We start from the raw sequence: 11,454 nt of genomic DNA, 5'->3' as shown, positions 1-11,454 counted from the left end.
ACCAGGTCCGACTCTACTTAGCTTCCCAGATCAGAGGAGATCGGGTGCATTCAGGGTGATATGGCCGTAGACACCTTAACTAGTTTCTAAGTCCTCAAAATCACTATACCAGTCACTGAATACAGCCCACACTCAGGGGAAAGGATTGGAGAAGGGCAAAAATTGGTGAAGGTGGAGTTCACTGGGGCTGTTTCAGTGGTTGCCTACCATGAACCCCTCTCTAGTCCCCAAAGATTCACATCTCTCTCAGGCACCAGGAATAATTCCTAGACTTGTGTTTGTCTTTGAACACAAGCACATAATGAGAGGCACAGGGTGAGTCTGAACAAGGGTGTTCTTGTCTCACTTCCCCATATGCCTCTGTCACTGTGGAAATGGTTGCTGTACCACAGGGCACAGTAATAGCTGGCCTCATCTTCAGGCTGGGCTCCTGCGATGGTGAGGGCAGCCTTGTCTCCAAGGAGGGAGCCTGAGAATCGGGCAGGGATCCCGGGCAGCCGGTTGCTGGTATCATCTATTAGACCCTGGGGTGCTTGGTAGGGCTTCTGTTGTACCCAAGCAGCATAGTTACTGGTTGTGACAGTTCCAGTACTGGAGCCACAGGTGAGTGTGACCGTCCCTCCAGGAGTTGTGGACAGGGAAGATTCCTGAGTCACCACGGCCTGTGATGCAGCCCCTGAAAATAAGAGAGAACTGATGGTCAGCAGAGGAGATAGAGGCAACACTGCTGCCTTCCACACCCCCAGCCAGAAAGTCCCTCCTGACCTGTGATGTGAGCCACAAGTGTGAGCAGGAGAGGAGCCCAGGCCATGGTGCAGATTGTGCTTTTCCAGACTGCTTATCACACAAACAGCCCTTCAGCTCTCATTATAACTCTTAATACCCTGGTGGGAGGCAGGGTTTTCATGCAAATGAGATTGCCCTCCCAAGGAGTTCAGCAGCTTGGCCAGGTCACACCCACTGAGGTAACCCACAGTGAGTATGTGGCCCACAGCCCCCTCTAGTGTCAGCAGTGAAAATACCACTGATGGAATGATGCATTCCTGCAGGTGTTTTCTTTTTCATAACTCCTCTATTTAGGTCTGAAAGTTTTAGTTTTCTCAGAACATCACGTTTAGTGCCTGTAATTCTTCAGGAGGAAACTGGAGGGAGAAATTTTGGCAGTGGAGACCTGAATAAATTACTGCCAAGTCATAAACATCAGATATCTTGAGTAGAGGTGCTGAGACCTTGGATTCTTTTCCTCTCTGCATTTAGGTTTCTTGGAAACTCACCGAATAATGAGCCACTTAGTCAGATTATTGCCACATGAGCCGATGTTCTTTCTACCAGGCCGAGTAGCATTTCAGAATTTATTTCTGAGTAGTGTTTATGGCATATGATTGAATTACATGATGAATATATTAATTAAAAAATTAGTACAATAAAAGACATATTGCCCTAAATCCTCCCCAAAATAGTCCCCCTCCCTTCAAACACACTTAACTCATCACTTTTGCCACTTTCTGAACTAGTTCTGAAAATCATCTTTTGTTAGTGTCTTTGAAAGTTATGATCAGAAACAGTGAATGCTGTCTCTGTGTGACATCTGACAGAAATGCAAGCCCAGAAAAAACACTGTGGTGTGTGATCCACCTTATTGATAGGAGCTTGCACCATGAGACTTTTGGCTGTTCCCCAAACTCAAATTGACCAGAAAAGGCAAATATTTTCACTGATTCAGGACGTTGAGGTGGCCGTGATAGCACAAGTCAAACCACGAATGAGAACTTCCAGAAATACATCAGAAAGTGTCATGAATGATGGCATAGTGTATTTGAAGCAAAGGAGAGTGCTTTGAGGGAGATTAATGGAAACATATCTTTTACTGTAATAAATATTGAAACATTGATTGTATTTTTCAATTATACCTCATATTTCTCTGTTGCTTCAGAAGATTAGAGGACTACACTGTGGTTTTCTCTGAAGACTTCTCAAATATTGTACTACTGTATGTGTGTGTGTGTGTGTGTGTGTGTGTGTGTGTATCTGTGTTTGCTTGATCATATGGTTCCAAAGCAGAACTGTGTACATCATAGCTTCAGAGCATTTGTCTTCCCTGGGTCACTTAGACTTAATAGCCTCTGTGTCACCTGGTAATCTGGTGGAGCAATATTCACAATCGTAGGCTATGGATTTCCAGAAGCTGAAGAGGTGAATTAAGTGTGTTTCTCTCTTGAGGGTGGGCATTGTGAGGTGCAGTAATTTCACTTCCTGTGAGAGGAATGTTTTGTTCTGTCTTTACACACCAAAAAACCCCTTGGAACCTCACTGATATGATGGGCTCCTGAAACTTCAGTGCTTGTCTCCTATCTAGATCATTTGTGGAACTTATCACCTCTTGCCTATATGATCTGCTTAATATGATATTGTCAATGGAATGTCCAGAATGTTTAGACTTCTTTATCTTTTTTGGTACCAGGGATCGAACTCGGGACCTTGCACTTGTGAAGCAGGTGGCAGAACCACTGAGCTAAACCCCCAGCCCTAGACTTAAGATAATTAAAATGGAAGTCAGTGTAGCCCTGGAGCAAAACCTTTAAAGTATTCTTTATCCATTCTATGATTATAAATTACTTTTTTTTTTTTTTTGGCACCGGGGATCGAACTCGGGACCTTCTGCTTTCGAGGCAGGCGCCGGAACCACTGAGCTAAATCCCCAGCCCTATAAATTACTTTTGATTCTCTTTCTTGTTTTGAATGAGAAAGTATACATCTGCCAAGTCAATAGCTATTTACTTTCCATGTAAGTATCCTGTGTTGAGCTCCTTAGAAAACAGTCTCTGAATTGAAGATTTTCCTGCAGGAGTTTTATTGGTAATGATCTATGAAGAAGGGAAGCAAGAGGATGTTGAAAAGGGTGAAATTGACCTGTAATGGAGTTACAATGAAGATTTCAGGTGGCCCAGTGTGGTAATGGAGATGCGATGGGAGCATCCCTTACTTTGCAGATTTTGGCAAGGTGTGTGTTGTACTCATGTAACAAGCAAAACCTTTATGTGGGTCCTCCAAGGTAAAGAGTGTGACTATGGAGTGGTCAAATCTTTTAATCATAGAGGAATTTCCAAAGAGCACATCAACCGATATCTATCAGCATCCAACACTCCTGACAGCTGGAGGAAGGATAGGCATGGTGTTGAAAGACAGAACTGGGTGTGACAATAATATGTACACCAGATCACTAGAGGAAGATCTTTCTGGCTACTTTCCCTGAGTGCAAGGAGTGGTTAGGCACAGACAGGATTTATGAAAGAATGATATTAGGAAATGAGAGCTCCTGGCAATGTCCTATGTGTTTCATCCACTCCTCCTAAAGGAGGGTTGGTGCCAGGCTGGTGGATGGTTTTGTTCCCATGGAGGAGGAGAAATCACCAGGGGTGGGGCTGAGCCCTCCACATCCTTGAGGTTCTTTGAACTTCTGTATTTGTGTTAGGGAAGTGAAGATTTTCCAGAGGCTTCTGCTTGGCTCAATAAGGCACTGTCAGCTAATGCACTGCTGATCCGTAGTTTCAGGAGTCCTGTTCCTTTTAACAGGGCCAAAGTGAGGACTCGTCACAGGGCCCCAAGTCTGTAAAGTGAGCCATAAATGGACAGAGAAAACAGCTACACATCTCAGGGAACCCTGAGATGGCCATTGGCAGAAGTAACAGTATGTTATCAGGTACAGACTTGTGAGAGGGTCACAATTACCAGTGGAGACAGATTGTAACTAGATAAAAAAAAAAAAACAAATGAGAAGGGAATGTGGTAAAATTCTAGGGCCCACAAGGTCCTCTTCTAATTAGGGAACATTATTTTTTGGAACATACAGTAAGTCCTGACTTATGAACATTCCAGTTGCAAACTTTCACAGTTATACTGTACGAGATCCACACATGTACGGTATAAGACTCACTTTGTTGGATTAGAACAAATCTGATTTCTGAACAGTCTCTCTGAATGGAATTTGTTTCATAAGTTGGAGACTTACTGTACTGACTAAATAATGCAGTTAAAAAAGCATTTCTTTTTTTTAATATTTTTTAATTTTTTTCCCCATTAACTTTATTGGTAGATTTTAGGTATACAATACAGTTACATTTATCATTGGGATCTTGTACCATTACATGAGTCTCTTGGTTATTTTTTTCCCCTTCCCTTGCCCTCCCTCCACCCCCTCCACCCTTCCCTATTTGCAAAGACCTTGTTTCCATTTTTTTCTCTTCTCATATTTTTTCCTTTCCCTTTATTCCCTTCCCCTACCCCTCCCAATTCCCCTGCACTTTTAGACCTTTTCTTCCTGTTACACAATATAAGTTATACATTTTTTAAAATTACAATATTAAGAACTAGGAGATGTTACCACAGATTTTACAGAATTTAAAAGGATATAGAAAGCATATTTCAAAAATCTGTTTTGAAATAAATTTGACAACTTCTAAGAAGTAACTTAGAAGACAAATAAATGAAACTAACTCTGGAGGAAATATAAAATTTGAATAGCACCTATTAAAGAAAGTATATTCCTAGCTTGAAAACCTATCTATATGACAACAGCAGGCTCATAAACATTTTAACTGATAAATTATATCAAACAATTAAAGCAGAAAACAGAAGGAACACTTTTCCCCTCATTTTAGGAAATCAACATTGTGCTAATCCTAAAACTGGATAAAGATAATAGAAGAAAAAAGTATGAACATAGATAGAAATTTGTTTAACAAAACAAACTCTTAGAAATCAGATCTGGCAGTATGTAGAAAGTGGTTTTATTATAGGGATGGCAGTGTTGGTTCAGCACTGGAAGATCCACCCCCAAAAGTTATCATTTTAACAGAGGAAAGGAAAAAGCCATATGATCCTGTCACTAGTTGGAGAAAGAGTATTGGACTAAATTCTACAGCTGTTCATGGTAAAGGCTATCAGGAGACTAGAAGTAGAACAGAACCCTCTCAACAGATCAAAGACATGTACTCCATACTTCCAACAAAAACTCCTTCTATGAATGGAGATGATACAATGCTTTCTCCCTAAAGTGGGGAACAAGGGCATATATGCCTACTCTTCATCTGTCCATTAGACTTTGAAACATAGGTCTAAACCAAAATAGTCTGGCAATAAAATGACACAACTAGGATAGGATTGGCACGGCAGAAGCAAAATCTTTATATGTAGATGAAATGATCATCTACAGAGAAAATACTAAGAAATCTCTAGGAGCCCCTAGAACTTGTACTTGAATTTAGCAAGATTAGAAAACACAAGGTATATATAAAAATTCAGGTCTGTGTATACTTGCTATAAATGAAGAACTGGATATTGAAATTTTTAAGTTATGTAGGAGTACAAAGGACCCAGAAAAGCCAAAAACAAAAACAAAAACAGTGTTGGAAGATGTTCAGCACCCAATTTTAAGACTTCTTCTAAAGCTACAGTAATCAAGGCAGTGCTGGTGTAAAGAAAGACATATAGATCATTTGAATAAAACAGAGAATCTAGAAATAGAACCACACATATATGGTCCACTGAGTTTTGAAAGATTATTTAACATTAGCATTTTATAGGATATAAACTCGATTCAAGAGCCGAGGAAGATATAGTGTCTTCAGCAAATGGCACTAGAACACCTAGTATCTGTATATAAAAAATTAATCTCAACCGTTTTTTTCCATACATGAAAATAACATGAAGGGATCTATGAACCTAAATAAGAAAGCCTAAAAATATAAAACTTTAAGAAGAAATTATAAGGGAAAGTATTTATGAATTCAAGGTAGGCAAGAACTACCTAGGATACAAAAACCATGATGTATAAAAGAAAAAAAATTGATGAGATTCCATCAAAATTTAGAACTTTAAATGACATCATTAAAATGAAAAGCAGTCCTTAAACAGACCGTATTTGCAATGCATATAACCTATGAGCAGAATATATAAAGAATTCTTACAGCTAATTAATAGACAACCCAATTAAAATGTGGACATAAGAAGATGATAAATAGCCAGTATAGCACAAGGAATGGTGTGCAATTCTAGAATCAGAAAAATACTAATCACTACAATAATAAGGTTGAATTATACACTCATTAGGGAGATGAAGTCAAAAGTTTTAAAAGCCTTGTGATGACATTTTCTTTTTTTTGGATTCTCCCCCTTTGCATTTAATTTGTCACAACCAATGGATTCATTCTGTTGGGTTTCCTGGGGTTGTGATCCTCATTGTCTTTTCCTAGGATAATGTCTAAAATTTTTTGGAGTGCTGGTTTGGTATTCATGAAGTTCCTGAGGTGCTGTTTATTATGAAAGTATCTTATTTCTCCATCAATTTTGAAAGATAGTTTTGCAGGGTACATCAATCTGAGTTGGAGGCTGTTTTCCTTTAGGGCTTGAAATACATCAGTCCAAGCTCTTCTTGCCTTGAAGGTTTGCATTGAGAAGTCTGCTGTGATTCTGATGGGCTTTCCTTTGTATGTGATTTGTTTCTTTTCTCTCACTGCTTGTAGAATTTTATTCTTCTGTTGGATTTCTGGAATCCTCACTATTATATGCCTATGTGTAGATTTTTTTTTTAAATTAAGGCTAGCTGGAGTCCTATATGCCTCACTTATCTGTATGTCAAGTTCTTTTCCCCTCCTTGGGAAGTTTTCTGCCATCACTTCTGTGAAGAGGTTTTTTTTTATGTCATCTGCACTCTCTCCTCTTTCTTCATTGACTCTGATCAGTCCTATGTTATTCTTCTTTGCATCGTCTAGCAGCTGCTGGATTGATTTCTCATGTTCCCTTACAATTTTGAAGCAATTTTTCTTTTCCTGGTTACTACTTGCAATCTTATCTTCTATATGTGAAATTCTATCCTCACATTGGTTCATTCTGCTGCGCAGACTTTCCATGAAGTTTTTAATCCCTTGGAAATCTGTATCTGTTTTATGGATTCCATTTGTTTCCTATGTTGGGATTCCATCATGTTCCTCAGATCCTCTATTTTTTTTATCTGTGTCCTCTCTAGATTTATTAATCATGTCTTACACCATGAGCAAAATCTTTGCTGTTATCTGAGTAATTATTTCTGATTTCATTTTTCCCAGATCCCCTTTTGTTGCCAGTTGAGAGAGTCCAGGTGGTTGAGTATTAGATTGTTCCATCTCGTTTCCCTTTGGGGTTGCTGTAGGTGATCTGGAAGTCTGTTTTTGAGGCTTGTTTATGTGTCTTCTCATTTCCACGGGGTGGGGTGCTTCTGGTGCCCACTCGGCTCACCTTCTCTTCCCTAGGAGCTTGGGATGGCATCAGGGGAGCTTCCTTCTGGGTGCTGGGACTGGCTGAGCTTCACTGCCCTAGGAGCCTGGGATGGAGGTGGGGAGCTTCCTTCCGGGTGCTGGGACCGGCTCACCTTCAAAAAAGCATTTCAATATACAACATATCATAGAATTTTGAGGAAGGTAAGAAGAGATTCAGCAATTATGTCCAGGTGTCCTTATGTAATAATGAGAGTTTCAGTGAACAAAAAGTAGCATGTTTTTCAGGAAAATTAAATACCAACATTTAGATGAACTAAATGGAATTATTTTTATTTTTGAGTACACATTTGCAGTACATAATGACTACATTGTTTTTATGGAGTTTAAGTACATAACATATTTTTTTCTTCATTTCCCTCTTTCTTTCCTCTTTCATCTCCTTACATGTATTGGTCCCTTCCCTTTTGCAAGAATATGTTTCTTTGTTATCTACTATTTTTTTCCACTGCTTTTTCTTTATACTTTCAGTATCTCATATTAAAGAAACCATGCAATATATAAGCTTGCATGTGCAGTTTATTTCACTGAACCTTAATATCTCAAGGTGCATCCATTTTCCTACAAATGAACCAAGATTATCCTTCTGTATGGCAGAGTAATACTCCACTGTGTATAAATAGCACATTTTCTTTATCCACTCATCTGTTGATGGACATGCAGGGCACTTCCTAGATTTAATTGTTATTAATTCTGCTGCTATAAATATGAGTGTGCACGTACCACTGTGATATGATGTCTTTACTTCTTTTGGGGAGACACCTACAAGGAGAATTTATAGGTTGAATAAAGTTTCTAGTTTTAGGAATTTCCATAGTGGTTTTATATGTAAACTGCAAATACATATCAGTAGAAATGAAAGTTAAAAAAAGAAGAATCAAAAATAGTTTGCTGAAGTGGTTGATTTACTTGGGGGAAGAGGAAGACATTGATTAATTTAAATTTCAAGTAAAAGTCAGAATGAGACATTAGTACATATCCCTAGGAGCACTGTGATTTAAAAGACTGAAACTTCAAACCACAAATCCACAGATGCTCAAATCTTTTATATGATGTGGGATAGCATTTGTTCATAATCTATGTACATCTTCTTGTGTGCTTTAAATTACCTCCAGATTATTTATGTTACCTAATAAAATGTAGGTGCTATGTAAATAGTTGTTACACTCTACTTTTTTTTTGTATTAAATTCTTTTATTGGTACATTGTAGGTATACAACACAATTACATTTCTCATTGGGAATTGTACCTTTATATAATGCATCTTGGTTCTTATTTTTTCCTCATTCCTAGCCCTCCCTTCACACCCTCCACCCTTCCCTATTTACAAAGACTTTATTTCCATTTTTTCCATTTCTCAGCATTTTTTCCTTTCCCTTCTTTCCTTTCCCCTGCCCCTCCCACTACCCCTACCCCTTTGGACCTTTTCTTCCTATTTTACATTATCGATTATTCCTTCTAATCATTGGTACATTTTAGGTATACAATATAATGACATTCATCATTGGAAATTTGCACCTTACATAGTCCCTCATGGTTCCTATTTTTCACCCTTGCCCAGCCCTCCCTTCAACCCCTCCATTCCTCCCTATTTACAAAGATTTTGTTCCTATTTTTCCATTTTCTCATATTAATCCCATTCCCTTCTATCCTTTCCCCTAGCCCTCCCACTTCCTTCCCCTTTGCCCCTTTTCTTCCTATTTCACATTACCTATTATACATTTAGTCCTTATTTACACTTTCAGTTTCTCACACCAGAGAAACTATTCGGTATTTACACATGTGTGTCCTATTTATTTCACTTAAGAGTATTGCCTCAATGTGCATCCACTTAGCTATAAATGTCTCTAATTTCTCATTTTTGATGGCTGAGTAGTACTCCATTTTATAAAAAACCACATTTTCTTTATCCAGTCTCCAGTTGATGGGCATTTGGGCTGTTTCCAAGTTTTAGCTATTACAAACTGCGCTGCTATGAACATGGGTGCACATATATCACTGTGGTATGATCCTTTTAATTCTTTGGGGAAGATCCCCAGCAATTACACTGTACTTTTTAGGTACTATTGACAATAAAGATATCTGCATAGTTCTTTTCAGATAAAAAAAAGTGTCTTAGGAATGATAAGAAAGATTTGTTCTGGGAGAATTTCCTATTTGTATTTTCTGTATTGTGTGAATTTTTCAGTTTAGAAAGTTAAAAGTTGGTCCCATTTTCTGTTGAGGAAAATGGATGTGATATTTAATGTAGTGATAAGTTTGTAATCATGAACATTATTTTTGTTATGTAAATATCACACAACTTAAAAGAAAAGGCAAAAGAAATTAAACTAAGACACTGCATTTAGCATTTTATTTTTTGTAAGTGGTATGCTTACTTGGATTATTTCCAGGAACTGTACATGAAGTTTCTAAACATCGTAATTCAGTGAAGTACAAAACTTTAAGTTACAGGCTGTGGGAAGAGAAGGCAGAATCAATGGTGGCATCTTCCAATCCTATTGTAAGGGTAAGGAGTGAGGAAAGGTCTTTTTCTAAACCAAGCCAGAATTGCTCTGCTGAATATTAAATTTTATTGAAAACAAAAATGGACTAAAAAGTAAATACTTCTGTGTTTGGGTGGAGATGTGAGGGAAGAATGAAGCCTTCTAAGTGAGAAGGAGGTAATTCTGGAGGGTTCTGTGGCTGTCACCCAAATGGTCACTCACACTGTTCCATTTTCGCTTTTGGTGGTCCCAGGAAGGTCTCATTCGTTTCTTTCTTTCTTTCTTTCTTTCTTTCTTTCTTTCTTTCTTTCTTTCTTTCTTTCTTTCTTTCTTTCTTCGTCTTTGTATTTGCTTAGAAGTTTTGCCAGCTTTCCACTCAACCATTTCAACTTTCCTCAAAGTTTTTCTGCTACTACATTCTGTCTCATTTGACTTTTTCTTGAGCTTCAATCTCTTTTCACCTTTGTTGTTTGCCTTTGTTGTTTCCTTCATGCATATATTTGGCTCCTTTCTTTCCTTTAAATTTCCATCTCAGCAGAGTTTCACAATCTGCTTATATCCTAGTTGTTTGAACAGCTCAAGATCTTCCTCTACATTTGTAGGTTTTCCTTCCTTCTTTAATTGTTTTATTTTGTTCTTTCACAGTTTGTTCTATGAATTCTTTATTTCTCTTTTTCTTTTGTTTTATTTTTTTTGCCTGAATTATATCAAGGATCCACTTCCTTTATTCCTGATTCAATAATAACTTGTAAGCTTTGTTCACAGTTCCAAAATCCTTTTGTGCTCCATCAACATCATCTTGGTTTTTGTTAGGATGCACCAATATGGACAACTGCTGAAATGTCTTTTTCATTTCTTTATCTGTTGCTTCAGAATCTATATGAAGAACTTCAAATGGCTTGAAATTGAAGTAAGAGGAACCAAGACTGGTTAATCTTTCAATCCAATCTTTGGATGTTAGAACCGAATCTCTTTTCTCTATTGTTTTACCTGATGGTAGAAGATCAGAAGTGCTTCCTCAGTGCTGTCTGTGCTGCCCCAAAGCCTGCTCTCTCCTGAAGTTGCCATTTTCCAGGCTGAACCACTAGCTGACCCTCTGCCCAGGTGATCCATTTTTTCTGCCTTTATAACAGTTGTAAGCAACACACTCTATAGGATGAGATGTTATTAAAACCCATTACTCTGTTAAAAAATATGAATGCCTTTTATTTTTTTAAGCTGACAAAAGCACAAAAACTTCAACAAACACCCAAGGTCCCAAGTGTCTCTGTGGAGGTGCTCCATAAGCATGGGGAGTGTCTCAGTCTTCCACATAAAGATTAAACTAACTTCCCCACTGCAGACAGGCAGGTCTGCCCATGCCCTACTGAGGTCCTGAGTCACACAGAACACACCAAATCACCCTGCTGCAGACAGGCAGCCACCTGGTTACACACTACAAAGACACAGAGGACACCAGACCACCAGACCAAGGTACTGAGTCCTGCTGCTCCCAGCCCACCGGTAGGGGCTTCTGAGCAGCCATCCCACTGCTTCTGGTCCAGAGAAAGGGGCTTCCCAGTCACCATCCTTCCCGGTTCTCCCAGCCCAAAGGAAAGGGCTTTTGGGCCACCTTCTGTCCCGCTGCTCCTGGCCCAGAGGAAGGGGCTTCTGGGCCA

The 11,454-nt window shown here is 38.8% G+C and overlaps 1 pseudogene; it reads right to left on the bottom strand.

The window, feature by feature from the left end:
- Positions 1 to 266: 266 nt before the first annotated feature.
- On the bottom strand, positions 267 to 10,864 carry LOC101710897 (dnaJ homolog subfamily C member 8 pseudogene; annotated as a pseudogene).
- Positions 10,865 to 11,454: the final 590 nt, after the last annotated feature.

Source organism: Heterocephalus glaber, unplaced genomic scaffold (assembly GCF_053883595.1).
Source record: "Heterocephalus glaber isolate CG9 unplaced genomic scaffold, H.glaber_assembly_v1.0 deba00001687, whole genome shotgun sequence".
NCBI lineage: Eukaryota > Metazoa > Chordata > Mammalia > Rodentia > Bathyergidae > Heterocephalus > Heterocephalus glaber.
The sequence above is the reverse complement of the archived record's forward strand: the minus strand, read 5'-3'. Positions and strand labels throughout refer to the sequence as shown.